The sequence below is a fragment of the Pongo abelii genome, chromosome 10 (assembly GCF_028885655.2).
Source record: "Pongo abelii isolate AG06213 chromosome 10, NHGRI_mPonAbe1-v2.0_pri, whole genome shotgun sequence".
Classification (NCBI taxonomy): Eukaryota; Metazoa; Chordata; class Mammalia; order Primates; family Hominidae; genus Pongo; species Pongo abelii.
In genome coordinates this window covers 81,466,191-81,483,488 of record NC_071995.2, presented here as the reverse complement: position 1 = coordinate 81,483,488, position 17,298 = coordinate 81,466,191, and positions in this window count along the sequence as shown.

Genomic DNA, 17,298 nt, shown 5'->3' with positions numbered 1-17,298 from the left:
GTAAGCATCATGAAAGCAGAGACTTTTTCCATTTTATTCACGGATGTAGCTTCAGCTGCTAAAGTAGAAATATAATAAGCACTACATAAATATTTTGAATGAATTTTCTTCCTGCTTCCTCCCTTACCCTCCAAAAAGTTAGTCTCAATGCAGCAGCCAGAGTAATACCTCTAAATTTAAATCAGATAATTAGAGTCCAAAATATTCTAATAACTTCTTACTGAACTTAAAATCCAAAGTTCTTATGATGCTATTTGTGATGTAGACCCTGGATACTGTCAATCATAATTACCTTCTGGTTGATTTTCTCATCCCATCCCCGCCACATGGGCTTGCTCTGTTTTTTTGGACACACCCAGTATATCTGACACTCATTCTTTCCTTAGCCTACAGTGCTCTTCTACAAAGATGTTCACATGGCTTTACTCAAGTCTTATCTCTAAAACACCACCTCGGAGAGGACTTATAAGATCTGACAAGCTAATTTAGCCTCCTCTGTCAACTTCTAGCCCTGTAGCCAGGTTTGATTTTCCTCACAACACTTATTGCTACTTGATTCGTGATGTATTTGTTTGTGTCCTTTCTTTGTGTCCTTTCTACCAAAATGCAAGTAACTTGAAGGCAGGGACTTTTTCTGGTATTTAGGGATAAACAAAAGCAAGTAACATTTAATCTAATGTGTCCTCATAACAAACATAAATTTGAAAGATCAGTCCAATTGTTATGGAAATAAAGCTTAATAGTAAATAAGGCTTAGAAAGACCAGCATTGGTGAAATTATAGCACCTGAATTTCAGAAGTACTCATATCTAGTTATGCGTGAAGCAAACTCTTCAATCCTGTTGAAAGTAAGCTATTTGAGAAAGTTTCTTGTATGTTATTCACTAGCTGATTTTATATAATTTCAAGTCATAATTTTGTGGTCCTGCAATTTCCAATATGTTATGTAGATCCTAGCCCCTTTCAGCCATGGCTAGAGCAGCTGGGACACAGGGCACCAAGTCCCTAGACTGCAGACAGCAGGGAGACCCTGGGCCCAGCCCACAAAACCACTTTTTCCTCCTGGGCCTCTGGGCCTGTGATGGGAGAGGCTGCCATGAAGGTCTCTAATATGGCCTGGAGACATTTTCCCCACCATCTTGGGAATTAACACTAGGCTCCTTGCTACTTATGCAAATTGCAGTCAGCCTGAATTTCTCCCCAGAAAATGGGTTTTTCTTTTCTTTCTTTTTTTTTTCCCAATATCCACTTTATTAAAAATATCCTATAATAACGTTACAGAAAAAGTCACAAAGTCATTAAAATTTAAATTTTACAACTATTTTAGCAATAGAAGACATATGTTATATAACATGCCTGATAAATGTATGCTAAAATGAATGCATAAACTATTTTCTTGTTTCTTTGTTGAATGACCCAAATATATCACAAAACACAATCTGTGTTCTTAAAAGCAGTGATATTAACATGCTTGTAATCAGACTTTTAGGAATATATTTTAAAAACTTTATAGAACAAGAATATTTGTAGGAAGTGGTTGCTATTTTTCACAGTGTCAGGCTGCTCTTTGTTGAGAATTGTGTGTATTTTTTTCTCCTGAATTGTAGCTGATATAAATTGTCAAAGTCCTGTACTTTGACAATTTCTTTCTTTTCTATCATATAGTCAGACTACAGATTTTCCAAACTTTCATGCTCTGCTTCTTTTACAAAATTGAATGCCTTTAACAGTACCCACATCACCTCTTGAATACTTTGCTGCTTAGAAATTTCTTCCACCAGCTACCCTAAATCATCTTTCTCAAGTTCGAAGTTCCACAAGTCTCTAGGACGGGGCAAAATGTCACCAGTCTCTTTGCCAAAATATAACAAGAGTAACCTTTGCTCCAGTTCCCAACAAGCTCCTCATCTCTATCCGAGACCACCTCAGCCTGGATTTTATTGTCCATATTGCTATCAGCATTTTATGCCAAGCCATTCAACAAGGCTCTAGGAAGTTTCAAACTTTCCCACATTTTCCTGTCTTCTTCTGAGCCCTTCAAACTGTTCCAGTCTCTGCCTGTTACCCAGTTCCAAAGTCGCTTCTGCACTTTTGGGTATCTTTTCAGCAATGCCCCACTCTACTGGTACCAATTTACTCTATTGGTCTGTTTTCCTACTGCTGATAAAGACATACCTGAGACTGGGAAGGAAAAGAGGTTTAATTGGACTTGCAGTTCCACAAGGCTAGGGAGGCCTCAGAATCATGGCAGAAGGCAAAAGGCACTTCTTACATGGCAGCAGCAATAGAAAATTGAGGTATAAGCAAAAGCATAAACCTCTGATAAACCCATCAGATCTCATGAGACTTATTCACTATCACAAGAACAGTATAGGAAAGACTGGCCCCCATGATAAAATTACCTCCTTCTGGATCCCTTCCACAACAGATAGTTCTGCATGATATGCAGACACCACCCAAAAGTGGACAGCGGCAGCACTATAGCCCCTTTCCAGGACATCCCTGAAGGACAGTCCTGAAAGGAAATCTTCCCAGTGGGCAGAACTTTGAGCAGTGCACCTGGTTGTGCACTTTGTATGGAAGGAGAAATTGCTAGATGTGCAATTATATACTGATTCATGGGCTGTAGCCAATGGTTTGGCTGGATGGTCAGGGACTTGGAAGAAGCATGATTGAAAAATCAGTGACAGAAATTTGGGGAAGATGGATGTGGATGGACCTCTCTGAGTGGTCAAAAACTGTGAAGATATTTGTATCCCATGTGAGTGCTCACTAACGGGTGACCTCAGCAGAGAAGGATTTTAATAATCAAGTGGATGGGATGACCCATTCTGTGGACACCACTCAGCCTCTTTCTCAGCCACCCCTGTCATCACCTGATGGGCCCATGAACAAAATGGCCATGGTGGCAGGGATGGAGGTTACTTATGGGCTCAGCAACATGAGCTTCCACTCACCAAGGCTGCCTTGGCTACAGCCACTGCTGAGTGCCCAATTTGTCAGCATCAGAGGCCAACACTGAGCCCCTGATATGGCACCATTCCTCGGGGTGATCAGCCAGCTACTTTATGGCAGGTTGATTATATTGGACCTCTTCCATCATGGAAAGGGCAGAGGTTTGTCCTCACTGGAATAGACACTTACTCCAGATACAGGTTTGCCTATTGTGCATGCAATACTTCTGACAAGACTATTATCTCTGGACTCATGGAAAGCTTTATCCAACATCATGGTATTCCACACAGCATTGTGTCTGACCAAGGCACTCACTTTACAGCTAAAGTGTGGCAGTGGGTTCATGCTCATGGAAATCACTGGTCTTACCATGTTCCCCATCATCCTGAAGCAGCTGGATTGATAGAACAATGGAATGGCCTTTTGATGTCACAATTACAATGCCAACTAGGTGACAATACTTTGCAGGGCTGGGGCAAAGTTCTCCAGAAGACCATGTATGCTCTGAATCAGCATCCAATATATGGTACTGTTTCTCCCACAGCCAGGATTCACAGGTCCAGGAATCAAGGGGTGGAAGTGGGAGTGGCACCACTCACCATCACCCCTAGTGATCCACTAGCAAAAATTTTGCTTTCTGGTCCTACACATTATGTTCTGCTGGCCTAGAGGTTTTATTTCCAGAGGGAGTAATGCTGCCACCAGGAGACACAACAAAGTTTACATTAAACTGGAAGTTAAGATTGACACCTGGACACTTTGTTCTCCTCTCGACTTTAAGTCAACAGGCTAAGAAGGGAGTTACAGTGTTGGCTGGGGTGTTTTGCCTGGACTGTCAAGATGAAATTAGTCTACTACTCCACAACAGAAGTAAGGAAGAGCATGCATGGAATACAGGAGATCCATTACAGCATCTCTCAGCATTACCATGCCCTGTGATTAACATCAACAAGAAACTACAACAGCCCAATCCAGGCAGGATTACAAATGGCCCAGACCTTCAGGAATGAAGGTTTGGGTCACTCCACCAGGAAAAAAAAACATGACCTGCTGAGGTGCTTACTGAAGGCAAAGGGAATACAGAATGGGTAGTAGAAGAAGGTAGTCATCAATACCAGCTATGACCACATGACTAGTTGCAGAAATGAGGACTGTAATTGTTATAAGTATTTCTTCTTTCTTTTGTTAAAAACATGTTTGTGCATATATACATTTGTACTAAGAAAATATCTTCATTGTATTTCCTTTCTCCTTTATCATGTGACGTAAGATTTATTGACTTCATATCAGCATTTAAGTATTGTTAACTTTATGTAATAGCATCTTGATTGAGAATTGGTGTGTTTCTGGATATACAAAGGATAGTTGTATTATGTTAGGAATAATTATGACTTTATTATTGTCTTTATTTGAAGATTATGTATGATCTCAGGAGATGTGTATGAGTTCAAGTTGACAATGAGTGAACTTGTGATGGTTAATACAGAGTTTCAACTTGATTGGATTGATGGATGCAAAATATTGATCCTGGGTGTGTCTTTAAGGCTGTAGCCAAAGGAGATTAACATTTGAGTCAGTGGGCTGAGAAAGGCAGACTCACCCTTAATCTGGCTGGGCACCATCCAATCAGCTGTCAGCAAGGCCAGAATATAAGGCAGGCAGAAAAACGTGAAAAGGCTAGACTGGCCTAGCCTCCCAGCCTACGTCTTTCTCCTGTGCTTGATGCTTCCTGCCCTTGAACACTGGACTCCGAGTTTTTCAGCTTTAAGACTCAGACTGGGTCTCCTTGCTTCTCAGCTTGCAGATGGCCTATTGTGGGACCTTGTGATTGTGTGAGTTAATACAACTTAATAAACTCCCCTTTATATATACATCCTATTAGTTTTGTCCCTCTGGAGAACCCTAACTAATACAAATACCCATTTTGGACTTCATATGAGTAAGAAATATAGTTAAATAATATTAAACCACTGAGATATCACTATTTCAAACTAGTATTTCTTTAACTACTTTGCAACAAAAATGGAGCAAGATTTTCAAGATTTCCTAGAAACACACTATTTTTACTGTATTTTCCTCTATAAAATAAAACTGTTGCCAAGATGACTTATCACCTTTGTTGCAAGGCATTCCTTAGTTGTGGACTTACAAGTAGCCAAAACGTTTTTAGAATATGATGAAATCATTGAATTCCGAGACAGTCTAGTATTCAACAGACAGTGTAAAACTTCTGTTTTTATTGATGTTAAATGCTGAAGCAACACTTTGGCAAAACATGCCATAGATAGTACTAAAAATAATGTTCTCTGCAGAGGAGAATTACACACAGAGTAAACAGAAGCTTTTGCCTAAAAGGACCCATGATTACTATATAAAGGAAAGGATTAGAATTAATGATTGTAAGCATATCATGTGTTTTGCAATTTAATCTGCTCCCAAATATTTTGTGAGACTCACTTTTATTATTATCATTATTATTATTATTATTATTATTATTATTATTATTATTATTATTATTTACACTTTAAGTTCTGGGTTACATGTGCAGAACATGCAGGTTTGTTACATAGGTATACATGTGCCATGGTGGTTTGCTGCACCCATCAATCTGTCACATACATTAGGTATTTCTCCTAATACTATCCCTACCTTAGCCTCCCATCCCCCCAACAGGCCTCGGTGTGTGATGTTCCCCTCCCTGTGTCCATGTGTTCTCATTGTTCAACTCCCCCTTATGAGGGAGAACATGCATTGTTTGATTTTCTGATCTTGTGATAATTTGCTGAGAATGATGGTTTCCAGCTTCATCCATGTCCCTGCAAAGGACATGAGCTCATCTTTTTTTATGGCTGTGTAGTATTCCATGGTGTATATGTGCCACATTTTCTTAATCCAGTCTATCATTGATGGACATTTGCTATTGTGAATACTGCCACAATAAACATATGTGTGCATGTGTCTTTATTGTAGAATGATTTATAATCCTTTGGGTATATAGCCAGTAATGGGATTGCTGGGTCAAATGGTATTTCCAGTTCTAGATCCTTGAGGAGTCACCACACTGTCTTCCACAATGAACTCACTTTTTAGGGTACAATTTTGCTTATGTATGAAAGCAAATACTCCCCCACTGAAGTATTTGTTCACTCTTTGTAGGCACACCCTTCTATCTTGACCATCACTATTCCCAGCAATGCCTATACCTGAGAAATTCATGTTCTATTGCATTTATTTTACAGTATCATTTACCAATAGACAGTTAATTAAAAGTTCTCTTGATGCTCTTCTTCTGATAGACCAGGATTTACCTATAAAGGTACATAACAATAGTGAAAATAGACTAGTATTTTTCTTGGGAGGGGAATAATATTTTATAAGCATAGGACACATTTGGAAAGATACACAAGAGACCACTGAATTTTTCCCCCTGGAGAGAATAACTGGGGGCCTTAGAGTGAGGAAACAAATTTTTTCACTTTGGAACGTCTGAAAATTTTACGATCTGTGTGTATTACTTATTCAATAAATAAATTAGTTTATAAAAAAGTAAAAAACAAAAATCATCTTAAACAAAGTGGTCAGCATTTTAAATGAAGCTACAGGAACGCTTGTTTTAAGAATGCAAGTCTTTCTTAGGTAATGGAAAGTCACCCACCATAAAGGGAGACATGAGGAAATCTTGTTAATATTCCAAAAGGAAGCCAACACGTTATCTTGACCACATGAATACATGGGAAGTATACTTGAGGAGTAAAATAAATTGATCTATATGATGAGTTGAACTCACTGTTAATTTACTTAAATCTGGATTATAGGATACTTTTAAGGGAGACTTCTTTTACTCTTATATAGTATCGCTAGTTTGTCTAACAAAACATTGCAAGAAAAATCTTCGTTGAACCTGCCTTAAGTGGTAGATAGATATACTCATAGCCAAACACCATATTGAATACTTGAATTAAATATGCTTTTAAAATGTTTGTGAGATTTTTGGTTTATTTTTCTTCCATGCTAAGAATTAACAAAGAAAATATTTTATTTGCTCTAAGAAATCATGCAAATCTCACCTTTTTGAAACTTTGCTAAAACTTTTATATTAACCAATGGAAGTAAATTCTAGGTCTCTTGCAACAGAAATTAAATTAATATACTTTCTTGTGACTCTAACTAACATAATATGATACATTATTTAATTGTTTAATGGGGTTGAATCATTCCAGATCTGCAAGACGTAAAGGAGTACAAACATTCTCCACAGTAAAAGGGTACTCTCATTCTCCACTCTTCAGAATTCCATGCAGAGGGACTTCCCTGAAGTAAAATTCTGGCCTTTATCCACATGCACCCTTAATCAGTCTTTTATAGGGAAGACTAATCACTCATCTGATTGGTGAGTTTAGAGGAAAGAGTCAGCATGCCCCTCATCTCTCCTTTCTCTTTGTGAGAGGCAGCTGCCCACAGGAAGCACATAATCTCTATCCCCCACAACTTGCCCTAAATGTTACACATTCAGGTATCTAGAGGGGAGGTCAGTGGCTTTTAGAAATGCCTGTGACTACATTGCAGGCTAAATTCAAACATCAAGTAATGACAGGCCTTCTATGCTACAGGCTGAGCCACACTTCTCCAAATACAGTTTTGAAACACAATTCACACATCTGTTTCTTAGGTGCTTTTAAATACAAGCAGAGAGAGACTGATGTTATACCTTGACTTACCAACCTACCAACAACCATATCAATTTTTCTTGTAATTCACTACAGGGTAAGATAGTTTGATCAGTAAGTATTTACCTGCATCCTCTTATGAAAGTAGCTTGACTTTAAGGTATTTGAGCAACGATTTTGTCTAATCTTGTTTTCTCTACCCATAGTTTAAAGTTCAAAAATCTTTTACGTAGAATAAGAATAAGAATAAATTTGAAACATAAACCAAAGACAGAATTTAGTGTCATAAAGTGTAGTCTCACTAAGGGCTCTTTTCTTTTTGATTATTATGGGTTGACAATCTTCATTCAGAAGAGAATAAAGAAAAGCACTGCTTCCAAGAAATTCCCTCCTCACCTTGCCTAACCTTGAAATCCCATATCCCTCATGTCAAATGAGTGTGATGGATGACACCCAGCCTCACTGACTCTTACTAGAATTTCAGTTAATCATGCCTTTTAAATTCCGTGATTCTCTCAGTCCTTTCTTGGCCTATCTCTTAGAAAACTTCAGATATTTCAGTGTTTAAAAGCTGAATTTTTCATGAATACTTTCACAGTTATCTCAGTAAGTCTATTTTCAGAGTAGATGTGCAGCTGGAATTTACTGCCTATTGAAAGAAGAATCTATTCAATGAGTATTACTTATAAAATACATGCTTTATAAAAGGCCTGCAAAAAAAAAAAAAAAATGGGGAGGGAAGAAGTGACCTACAGTGAATGACCCTAATGGCAGACTAGTTTGTCAATAAAAGTTCTTAGGGAATTATTAAGGATCTAAGCATCAAATTTCAAATGGAAATCTGTAAGAAAAGGTGAAATATACATAGGCTGTGTTTTGGGGACTACTACATACATGCACGTATCTTTAAAATATATATTTTCATGAAAGACACTTATACCAGGTTAAATTGTGAAATGACTACATTGTAGTAGGAGCCATTAAAAAACTGCCATATAACACAGTGGATGAATATCACACATCTTGAGATTTATTTTTTTTCTCTCTGGAAAAGTATCCAAATATTTTATTAGGTTTGATTCTCCCCGCAAAAGACCACCCATAAAAAGCTCTGATTTGCTGCAATCCTACCAGGGAAGAACTATGCCAAGCAAGAGTTAATATGTTTTCTTAATGAAAATTCATTACAGATTAGAATTTACATGTATTAAATTATTTGGAAAATGATGCAGACATGAATATATGGAGAGAGAATAAAATTTTTTACTCAAAAATTCAGTAAAGTGAGTGAAATTTAGAAATTGAAGAGCAAATATTTTTGTTTAATAAATATACATTGAATGAATAGAAAAATTAATGCTTGAATGAATAGATGAATAAACATTCAATAACAGTTTGCTAAAAACTGAATAATTTTTTCTCACAATATTTAATGTTATGTATGTGTGTGTTTATGTGTCTGTGCACACAGAGAGAGAAATGGATATATGTAATGCATATATTATTGGTAGCTATAATTACAAACTATGTATGCAATGGACTACTAAAAATGGTCCCTTTTATATATTATACACACCCATTATAAATATTATATAGTCAGCTATTTTCTCTCATGTTTTATTATATAACTTTTTGGTATGGTCAACAATTTTTGTCTACAATTTGTGACTATTCTATACAAAAAATACCAATTTTTAAAATTTTCTTTCAAAATGCTATGTCTAGGATATATGTAAATTTATACTCACAAGATTCAGTACCTCAGAGAAATAGAAAAAATAATAGTGTGTTTGTGCTTGTTTTATAGCTACATAACAACTGGCAGAATTTACATTTCTCAAATCACTAAGGTTGCTATCAAATTGTTTTTCTCTCATGAGTGTATCTCAAAAGAATATTATAAAAGTTAAAGGAATGTTGGGTTCTCCCAGCACAGTGTTTGAGCTCTCTCTGATAAGGGAAAGACTACCTCCTCAAGTGGGTCCCTGACTCCCAGTGTGTCCAGACTGGGAAGCACCTACCAGTAGGGGCCGATAGACACCTCATACAGAAGCGCTCTGGCTGGCATCTGGCGGGTGTCCCTCTGGGACGAAGCTTCCAGAGGTAGGAACAGGCAGCAATCTTTGTTGTTCTGCAGCCTCTGCTGATGATACCCAGGCAAAAAGGGTCTACAGTGGACCTCCAGCAAACTCTAGTAGACCTGCAGCAGAGGGGCATGACTAGTAGAAGAAAAACTAACAAACACAAAGGAATGTATCAATATCACCATAATCAAAGACCAAAGGTAGATAAATCCAGGAAGATGGGGAGAAACCAGTGTAAAAAGGCTGAAAATTCCAAAACACCAGAACGTCTCTTCTCCTCCAAAAGAACACAACTGCTCACCAACAAGGGAACAAAACTGGACGGAGAATGAGTTTGATGAATCGACAAAGTAGGCTGCAGAAGGTGGACAATAACAAACTCCTCCAAGCTAAAGGAGCATGTTCTAACCCAAAGCAAGGAAGCTAAGAATCTTGAAAAAAGGTTAGACGAATTGCTAACTGGAATAGCCAGCTTAGAGAAGAACATAAATGACCTGATGGAGCTGAAAAACACAGTATGAGAGCTTCGTGAAGCATACACAAGTATCAGTAGCTAAATCAATCAAGCAGAAGAAAGGATATCAGAGATTGAAGATCAGCTCAATGAAATGAAGTGAGAAGACAAAATTAGAGACAAAAGAGTGAAAAGAAATGAACAAAGCCTCCAAGAAATATGGGACTATGTGAAAAGACCAAATCTACATTTGATTGGTGTAGCTGAATGGGACAGGGAGAATGGAACCCAGTTGGAAAATACTATTCAGGATATTATCCAGGAGAACTTCCCCAACCTAGCAAGACTGGCCAACATGCAAATTCAGGAAATACAGAGAACACCACAAAGATACTCCTCACAAAGAGCAACCCCACGACACATAATTGTCAGATTCACCAAGGTTCAAATGAAGGAAAAAATGTTAAGGACAGCCAGAAAGAAAGGTTGGGTTACCTACAAAGGGAAGCCCATCAGACTAACAGCGGATCTCTCAGATGAAACTCTACAAGCCAGAAGAGAGTGGGGGCCAATATTCAACATTCTCAAACAAAATAATTTTCAACACAGAATTTCATATCCAGCCAAACTAAGCTTCATAAATGAAGGAGAAATAAAACCCTTTATAGACAAGCAAATGCTGAGAGATTTTGTAACTGCCAGGCCTGCGGTACAACAGCTCCTGAAGGAAGCACTGAACATGGAAAGAAACAACCAGTACCAGCTACTGCAAAAACATGCCAAATTGTAAAGACCATCGATGCTATGAGGAAACTGCATCAACTAATGGGTAAAATAACCAGTTAGCATCATAATGGCAGGATCAAATTCACACATAAAATATTAACCTTAAATGTAAATGGGCTAAATGCTCCAGTTAAAAGACACAGACTGGAAAATTGGATAAAGAGTCAAGACTCATCAGTATGCTGGAGACCCATCTCACATGCAAAGACACACATAGGCTCAAAATGAAGGGATGGAGGAATATTTACCAAGCAAATGGAAAGCAAAAAAAAGCAGGGGTTGCCACCTAGTCTCTCATAAAACAGACTTTAAACCAACAAAGATTGAAACAGACAAAGAAGGGCATTATATAATGGTAAAGGGATCAATGCAACAAGAAGAGCTAACTACCCTAAATATATATGCACCCAATACAGGAGCACCCAGATTCATAAAGCAAGTTCTTAAAGACCTACAAAGAGACTTAGACTCCCACACAATAATAGAGGGAGACTTTAACACCCCACCATCAATATTAGACAGATCAATGAGACAGTAAATTAACAAGTATATTCAGGACTTGAACTCAGCTCTGAACCAAGCAGACCTAATAGACATCTACAGAACTCTCCATCCCAAATCAACAGAATATACATTATTTTCAGCACCACATCACACTTATTCTAAAATTGACCACATAATTGGAAGTAAAACATTCCTCAGCAAGTGCAAAAGAACAGAAATCATAACGAACAGTCTCTCAGACCACAGTGCAATCAAATGAGAACTCAGGATTAACAAACTCACTCAAAACCACACAACTACATGGAAACTGAACAACCTGCTCCTGAATGACTAAAATTGACACCCTAATCTGACAATTAAAATAACTAGAGAAAGAAGAGCAAACAAATTCAAAAGCTAGCAGAAGACAAGAAATAACTAAGATCAGAGCAGAACTGAAGGAGACAGAGACACAAAAAACCCTTAAAAATTCAATGAATCCAGAAGCTGGTTTTTTTAAAAGATCCACAAAATAGATAGACCACTAGCCAGGATAATAAAGAAGAAAAGAGAGAAGAATCAAATAAAGCCAGGATAATAAAGAAGAAAAAATAAAAAATGATAAAAGGGATATCACCACCGATCCCACAGAAATACAAACGACCATCAGAGAATATTACAAACACCTCTATGCAAATAAACTAGAAAATCTAGAAGAAATGGATAAATTCCTGGACACATACAACCTCCCAAGACTAAACCAGGAAAAAGTCGAATCCCTGAATAGACCAATAACAAGTTCTGGAAATTGAGGCAGTAATTAATAGCCTACAAACCAAAAAAAGTCCAGGACCAGAAGGATTCACAGCCAAATTCTACCAGAGGTACAAAAAAGAGCTGGTACCATTCCTTCTGAAACTATTCCAAACAACAGAAAAAGAGCAAATCCTCCCTAACTCATTTTATAAGGCCAGCATCATCCTAATATTGAAACCTGGCAGAGACACAACAACAACAACAAAAATGCAGGCCAATATCCCTGATGAACATCGATGTGAAAATCCTCAATAAAATAATGGCAAACCAAATCCAGCAGCACATTAAAAAGCTTATCAACCACAATCAAGCCAGCTTCACTCCTGGGATGAAAGGCTGGTTCAACATATGCAAATCAATAAGCATAATCCATCACATAAACAGAATCAATGACAAAAACCACATGATTATCTTGATAGATGGAGAAAAGGCCTTCGACAAAATTCAACAGCCTTTCATGCTAAAAACTCTCAATAAACTATGTATTGATGGAACATATCTCAAAATAATAAGAGTTATTTATGACAAACCCACAGCCAATATTCAATGCTATCCCCATCAAGCTACCATTGACTTTCTTCGCAGAATTAGAAGAAACTACTTTAAATTTTACATGGAACCAAAAAAGAGCCCGCATTGCCAAGACAATCCTAAGCAAAAAGAACAAAGCTAGAGGCATCATGCTACCTGACTTCAAACTACACTAAAAGGCTACAGTAACCAAAACAGCATGGTACTGGTATCAAAACAGAGATATAGACCAATGGAATAGAACCGAGGGCTCAGAAATAACACCACACACCTACAACCAGATCTTTGACAAAGCTGACAGAAACAAGCAATGGGGAAAGGATACCCTATTTAATAAATGGTGTTGGGGAAACTGGCTAGCCATATGCAGAAAACTGAAACTCAATCCCTTCCTTAAGGCTTATACAAAAATTAACTCCAGATGGATTTAAGACTTAAATATAAGACCTAAAACCATAAAAACCCTGGAAGAAAACCTAGGTAGTACCATTCAGGACATAGGCATGGGCAAAGACTTCATGACTAAAACACCAAAAGCAATTGCAACAAAAGCCAAAATTGACAAATGGAATCTAATTAAACTAAAGAGCTTCTGCACAGCAAAAGAAACTATCATCAGAGTGAACAGGCAACTTACAGAATTGGAAAAAAATTTTGCAATCTATTTATCTGACAAAGGGCTAATATCCAGAATCTGCAAAGAACTTAAACAAATTTACAACAAAAAAACAACCCGATCAAAAAGCGGGCAAAGGATATGAAGAGACACTTCTCAAAAGAAGACATTAATGCAGTCAACAAACATATGAAAAGAAGCTCATCATCATTGGTCATTAGAGAAATGCAAATCAAAACCACAATGAGATACCCTCTCACATCAGTTAGAATGGTGATCATTAAAAAGTCAGAAAAGAACACATGCTGGAGAGGATGTGGAGAAATAGGCATCTTTTTACACTGTTGGTGGGAGTGTAAATTAGTTGAACCATTGTGGAAGACAGTGTGGTGGTGATTCCTCAAGGATCTAGAACTAGAAATACCATTTGACCCAGCAATCCCATTACTCAGTATATACAAAAAGGATTACAAGTCATTCTACTATAAAGACACATGCACACGTATGTTTACTGCAGCACTGTTCACAATAGCAAAGACTTGGAACCAACCCAAATGCCCATCAATGATAGGCTGGATTAAGAAAATGTGGCACATATATACCATGGAATACTATGCAGCCATAAAAAAGGATGAGTTCATGTCCTTTCCAGGGACATGGATGAAGCTGGAAACCATCATTCTGTTAACTAACACAGGAACAGAAAACCAAACAACATATGTTCTCACTCATAAGTGGGAGTTGAACAATGAGAACACATGGACACAGGGAGGAGAACATCACACATCAGGGCCTGTTGGGGAGTGAGGGGCAGGGGCAGGTACAGCATTAGGAGAAATATCTAATGTAGATGACGGGTTAATGGGTGCAGCAAACCACCATGGCACATGTATACCTACATAACAAATCTGCACATTCTGCACATGTATCCCAGAACTTAAAGTATAAAAAAAAAGTTTATGGAATTTTACCCATATTTTTGTAACAATATAATAGATGATATTGATACACAGAGTTATAAAAAACAAACATGTTCCAAATGAACGAGGCTATTAACAATTTAAAAAAGTAATTAAACACCAAACTAAAAGCAGTATTTGAATGTGAGGAGGTTACATCCAAAAGCAATTTTCATCACCATCGATTTATAAAACTGGATGCAAATGTAATCTCTGCCTCTTACTCCTAAATGGGCACCAATTGCTGTTTTAAACTTTCTTCTCTTTTGTATGCACTCAATAATAATGAGGCTACAGATTAATAAGAAATGCTTCTTTAATAAGCTTCACTACTGAGACTTTAGCTTGTGGTCATATCACATTGAAATATTTTATTTGCAAACTTATGTAAAATGTGTAATAAAAAAACTCATAGCATATGTCAGAGATAGCTTTTACTGTTACGGTCAAGGGCTGTGCAGCGCACAAAAATTACCTTTACTGACCTAAACTATAAATCACCTGCCAGTGTTACTTTCTTCTCCTGGTAGAGCAACTGAGTATTCTTTACAGAAGCAATAAACTACTCCAAACTCAGTGATTTACAAAACACTGACTTAACATTTGCATGCTTTTTACCTTTTTAAAACCACCTCAGATCTTATAGCTCATCCTGACCTCCCAAGGGCCCTGGAAAGTAGGTAAAGTGTATATTTTTTATTTCAGTGTTAGAGGATGAGAAACATCTCACCTTATAACTGTCTAGAAGGGGTCACTTAGTCTTCAAATAAGGAAAATATCACTGCACTGTGTATCTAGAGTCTTTCCAAATGCAAGGATTCCTGTGATTTTGTATCCTGGCTTTAGAAGTGTGATATACCTTACTGGTCTAGAGCTACTAATCAAACTGGCTAGCCTTTTACTCTTTCTGATAAGATCTGAAAAACCTATCTTGATTTTTTTCTTTCTAACCTGTACACATACTGATATTTGGGGGAAGATTCTTGCTAAACGTAGGTATTTGCATGCCAGTGTTACCCAGTGTAATATCTACATGTCCAAAGTGAGTTCCTACCCCACCTGAACTCTGCTTATCTTTAAGAAACAAGACATCTGAGGTCAGAAGTTCCCCCTCATGACCAAACCATCTAAAACTGGTGGGATCCAAGAGGACAGTTGACTTGATCTTTGAAGAACCTCTAACTTCGTTATAATCTAATTTCCATGCTAAACAACATTCCCATCAGCACCATGACAGTTGACAATCACCATGACATCAACATGAAGAAACCATAAAAAGACAAAAAAGGAAGGTGGCACTCTGATTTTAAGAAGTTCTCCAGTCATTTTCAAAAAAGACATGAATATTCCTCCCTTGCTTTTAATGACCAGATGCCCTGTGTCTGTGGCTTCGCAGCTCTCAGGAGCTGAGAAGTTGATTTGTGAGCTGTGTTCCCACTTCTCAATTCAATGGCCAAGGAATAAAGCTTGCACTGCTTCATGTTTACCTTTGGTTTCATGTATTGGTTTCAAGATACATGTTTTTAACAGGAAAGAATCCCACCTTTTGGGAAAAGCCAACCCAGTCTGTAATACCAGTTTATGCAATTTTTAAAAGATTCTCTGCGGGCTGGGCGTGGTGGCTCACGCCTGTAATCCTAGCACTTTGGGAGGCCAAGACGGGCGGATTGCCTGAGCTTGGGAGTTTGAGACCAGCCTGGGCAACACGGTGAAACCCCGTCTCTACTAAAAAATACAAAAAATTAGCTGGGCATGGTGGTGCGAGCCTGTAGTCCCAATTATTCGGGAGGCTGAGGCAGGAGAATGGCTTGAATCTGGGAGGTGGAGGTTGCAGTGAGCCAAGTTCATGCCATTGCACTCCAGCCTGGGCGACAGAGCAAGACTCCATCTCCAAAAACAAAAACAAAAACAAAAACAAAACAAAACGAAAAACAGAGTCACTCTGGTTTTCTTAAAAGCCGAGAGAGCAGACTTGTCCCTCTTGACTCTGTCCCTCACATATTAGATTTACATATATATGAGATGATTTCTCACATCCCTCTACCAAGTTGCTTTTCTCATTGAAAGTCAGATGCAACACCAAATTTCCTCACTTTATTTCCCTTCATATTTTAGTTTCCTTCAAAACTTCTCCTCCAGTGACTATTCAATTGCAAGTAATAATTCATTATTTATAAATTGATCACTCTATAAATTATAGAAAATCCATAATCTACAAATTGTTCAACCTATACAGAGGCAAAGTTTAATAACAAAGGGGAAAGAAAGTGGACTAAGAGTCCGATCTCCCAGTCTGTCCTGAATTAACGAGGAGACATTTAGCAAGTCACTCACTGCATCTGTTTTCTAACTTATAAACAAGACAGATTCAGCCATATAATCACCAACCCTTCTAGCTTTAACATTTTATAATTGTACAAAATAAAACTGTTTGGAGAATATAAATGTTATTTACTAATCTGCAAATAAGAATAATAGACAAAATAGAGCCTACATTAGTTAAAAAGTAGGATGTCATTAGTAAAACTATGTCCCTCTGATTTAAAACGTTTTCTGCCACTCTGTCAATTACAAATTTTCATTATTATTTTGCCTAAAGTATAAACCAAGACAAATATTCTAAGCAGCTTTAAATTGATGGTCCTAATTGGAAACTTTCACAAGGCAACATAGTACTTCCATCTGAAATAAATACCATTATTAACTATTTACTACCGATCAATCTATTGATCAATCATCTACCTACCTACCAACCTTCCTATCTATCTCTACATCCAAATCATTAATAAATGAAAATTATGTCTTGATTGTTATTCTTTACACACAAAAACAAAAATAATTTAGCAGACCCGGCGCAGTGGCTCACACCTGTAATCCCAGCAATTTGGGAGACCGAGGCAGGCAGATCACGAGGTCAGGAGATAGAGACCATCCTGGCCAACATGGT